This window comes from Helianthus annuus, chromosome 2, assembly GCF_002127325.2.
Source record: "Helianthus annuus cultivar XRQ/B chromosome 2, HanXRQr2.0-SUNRISE, whole genome shotgun sequence".
NCBI classification, from domain to species: Eukaryota; Viridiplantae; Streptophyta; class Magnoliopsida; order Asterales; family Asteraceae; genus Helianthus; species Helianthus annuus.
Window position 1 is genome coordinate 151,083,781 of NC_035434.2, and position 4,092 is coordinate 151,087,872.

A 4,092-nucleotide genomic window follows, 5' to 3' on the forward strand; every position below is an offset into this window, starting at 1 on the left:
GGTTGGTGACTCAGGGGTTTTCCATCTGGTAATTTCCTCGACCTTGGGGGGATCCACATGAATTCCTTCATGATTGACTAGATGTCCAAGAAACTGTACCTGTTCTAACCAAAACTCGCACTTTGAAAACTTAGCATAAAGCTTTTCTTTTCTCAGTAAACTTAGAAGTGCATGCAAATGCTTTGCATGTTCTTTTTTACTCTTAGAGTAAATGAGAATATCATCTATAAAGACAATTATGAATTTATCCAAATACGGCTTACATATTCAGTTCATCATGTCCATAAATGCAGCTGGGGCATTGGTTAAACGAAATGGCATGACAGTAAATTCATAATGACCATTCCTTGTTCTAAATGCAGTCTTAGGAATGTACTATTCCTGAACCTTTAATTGATGATATCCTGACCGTAAATCGATTTTTGAGAAAAAATCGAGCTCCTTGCAACTGATCGAACAGATCATCGATTCTTGGTAATGGATACCGATTTTTAATCGTGACTTTGTTCAATTCACGGTAGTCAATGCACATACGCATTGATCCGTCTTTCTTTTTAACGAATAAAATCGGTACTCCCCACGGTGATGAGCTTGGCTGTATGAATCCTTTCTCCAACAATTCGTCTAATTGTTTCTTCAGTTCTTGCATTTCTGCGGGTGCCAAATGGTAAGGTGCTTTGTAAATTGGCGCTGTTCCTGGTAGCAGGTGGATTCTGAATTCAACTTCCCTGTCTGGAGGTAGTCCTGGTCATTTTTCTGGAAACATATCTGAAAACTGAGACACTACTGGGATATCTTTCGGTTCTTTTTCTTTAGTGTTAGTGAATATGGAAATCAAATACACTAAAGACCCTTTTCATATATAACTTGTTGTTTTCATCACAGAGATGAATTTTGTGGATCTAGAGGGCTTATCTCCTTTAATTGTGATCTTTTCACCCCTTGGTGAATTTACTTGAATTGACTTTTGATCACATAAAATACTGGCTTTATTGGCTATTAACCAATCTATTCCTAATACAACATCAAATCCTGCCAGATTCATTGGATGAAGGTTTGCAATAAACTTTTGATTTAAAAATTCTATTCTTGCTCCCTGCAAGATTTCAGAAATCTTAATGGTTTCTCCATTGGCCGTTTCTTCTAAACATTCTTGTGGGAGCTTAGTTAATGGTTGATTGAGAAGTTTGCAAAATGATGTATTAATAAAACTTTGGTTTACACCAGAGTCAAATAATACTTTAGCAAAAACATCACTAACTGAAAACGTACTGGCTATCACGTCCGGAATCATCTTGGCTTCATCTGCCATCAGAACAAATGCTCTAGCATTTTTAGTGTTCTTGTTGCCCATGGCTGGAACTAGTTTCAGACAATTCGGTTTGATGTGACCTTTTTCTCCACAGTTAAAGCACATTCCATTATTAGGTTTTCTCCTGCAATCTTCTTCCTTGTGCCCTAGTATCTTGCAGAAGTTGCAGTAGGTGGAGCATTTTCCCGAATGCTTTTTCTTACAAGCCTTGCAGTAGGGTGCAGAGGTAGAACCTATATTTCTCCCACGGTTGGAATTTCCATAACGAAATTCTTGTGTAAGTCTTTGAGCTAGGTTCTTTCTCTGGTCTTCTTCTCGAGTACGCACTAATTCATCAGTCAAGGTGTTGGCTAGTTCTACATCTTCTTCTATGGTTTGAGGTCTAGCTGCCTTGACTACATGCCTAATTTCACTGATTAATCCCCAGATGTAACGGGAGATTAACACTGGTTCAGGTGATGCAAGGGTTGGCACTATTCTAGCATATTCAAAGAATAACGTAGTGTAACCCTTACTATCTACTCCAGTCATTCTAAGGTTTAAAAACTTATTTGCTATCTGTTCTTTTTCATTGGGATGGAAGAATTTCCTTTCCACCGTGTTCTTAAATTCCTCCCATTCCATAATGTAAACCTTATCACTTCCCCTAGACTGGAGGATCGTGTTCCACCATTCTAAGGCTCAATTCTTAAACAGATTGGAAGCAAGCATTATCTTATCCTCTTTCGCACACTTGCTTATCTTTAAGACAACTTCAGTCTTATCTATCCGCGTAGAGCTGCAACGGCCCCTTCATTGCCCGAGAATTCCCTTGGTTTACAAGACCAGAATTCTTTACAAGAACAAACATAAGGCATGGTTCTTCTTCTTTTGGGAATGGGCGCTTGAAGTATGGGTCCATTGTTTATGCTGTGTTCTGGTTCAGTTGGCCGTTTACTGCTATGGTTACTTTTATTATTCGCTTCCCTAATTGTTTTGATAATATATGGCATTGCATCTATTATCCCTTGTGCCACTATGTGTTGGACGACACTGTGATCCACTTGGTTTCCATTGTTATCGTTGTTCGGATTCTCATTATTCGGTTTATTGTCATTCTGGTTATTATCATTCTGGTTTTCTTGGTTCACTTTGTTGTCCATCTGAATTTTAAACATTTACCACGTATTAATATCACAAGATAATATTTAATACAATCAATCACATGACACGCATATTGATAAAAAACGTCGAACATTGCGACTTACTCTTTTCTTATATATAATATGCATCTAATACAAACCGATACTGGAAATTAAAAGTTACAATGCAACTGAAAGAAAAATTACACTACTAGTAGGCATCTGTAGCAATGATTTAGGTTTTTTTCAAACATACACACATATTATATATCATTATATTATATTATATTATTATTATTATTACTACCTCCACCATCACCTTCACTGATATAGGTTCATCCAGAAATCCATATTGTGCTCGTCATACTTCCAGACGAGTCGCTCTCCGACCTGCCTCATTCTCTCGCTACTTTCTAAAATCTCTTCTCCGAAAGTTCGGAGCTCTTGCACATTTTCTGCACTCATTGGGGGTGCAGGTGCTGGGACTGGGTTTGGGAACTCGGGCATGGTTCCTGGTATGGGTATGGATTCTCTAGAATTTCTCTAATGTACTGATCGCTATCATAGAAGGGATCTAGAGGGTCCAAACCTAGGTAGGCTGCTAGATTCGGCATGGGTTCATCTTCTGGTATTGGGTAACGTTGCTGGTAATCCCTAAGTTCATCTAACCACGGGTCGTAGTCTGGGTCTAAGGGATTGGGTGCTGGTAACCTAGGTATCTCCTCCGGGTTAAAATCATGCATTTAGATTTGATTTTCTGGGTTGTTTTCTATTTCCATTGGCTGTGGGGGAAATTGTGGTAATTTTTGGGGTGCTATCAATTGCTCCAGGTCAGGGTCGGCAGCTGTGGTTGCTAGGGTATGGAAGTTTGCTAGACTCCTATTGAGCATATCCTGTGTATGGGCATCTGTCTCTCTTTTAGCGGCTGCTAGGGCTCCTTGCTGTTGTAACTTTTTCATTCTTTTCCCACGTTCATGCGCTCCTCTACTGAACCATCCTCTCTTTTTAGGAGGGAATGGCTCTTCAGACTGAGCCTTAAACACGAATATCCCGTCTTCATTATCAGCAGAATACCCTGAGAGGGCAGGCTGTGAAGAGGTGCCTTCGCTCCTAGGTGAGCTGAACAACTGACGGTAGGCGTCGAAAGGTCCTTGGTCGCTCGTACTGTAAACTAACAAATAGTCAGATAACACACAACAATAAAATACAATTATGCACGTAGTTCTGTAAAAATTTTCTAACACTTTGAATAATATCTTGGTGTCAGCAGAACACTTCTTTGGTTGAATCAGTGGCTTAGCTCTGATACCACCTTCTGTCGCAACCTCCTTCCCCTAACAACCCGGGAATGGGCAGCTGCGGCCAGTTTTGGTGGTATCTGTGTGTTTATCATTTTGGCAGGGGAAATTACATCAGGACCGTAGTTAGGACATATTTTATCAGAGTAAAATACCACACTTTCATAACATTAAACACGTGGGAAAAATCCCAAGTTTTAAGTACACACATTTTCATATGGATGCACCCTATTTTATTTAATAAAACATCTCTTTATTTTAGGTAACTTATTAGCCACTTTTCCAAACCTTCAGTGCTGTCCAGCTGGCTTCTATTTGGCTTTCACATTTTGTTACCTGAAACGCGTTTAAAAACATTTTG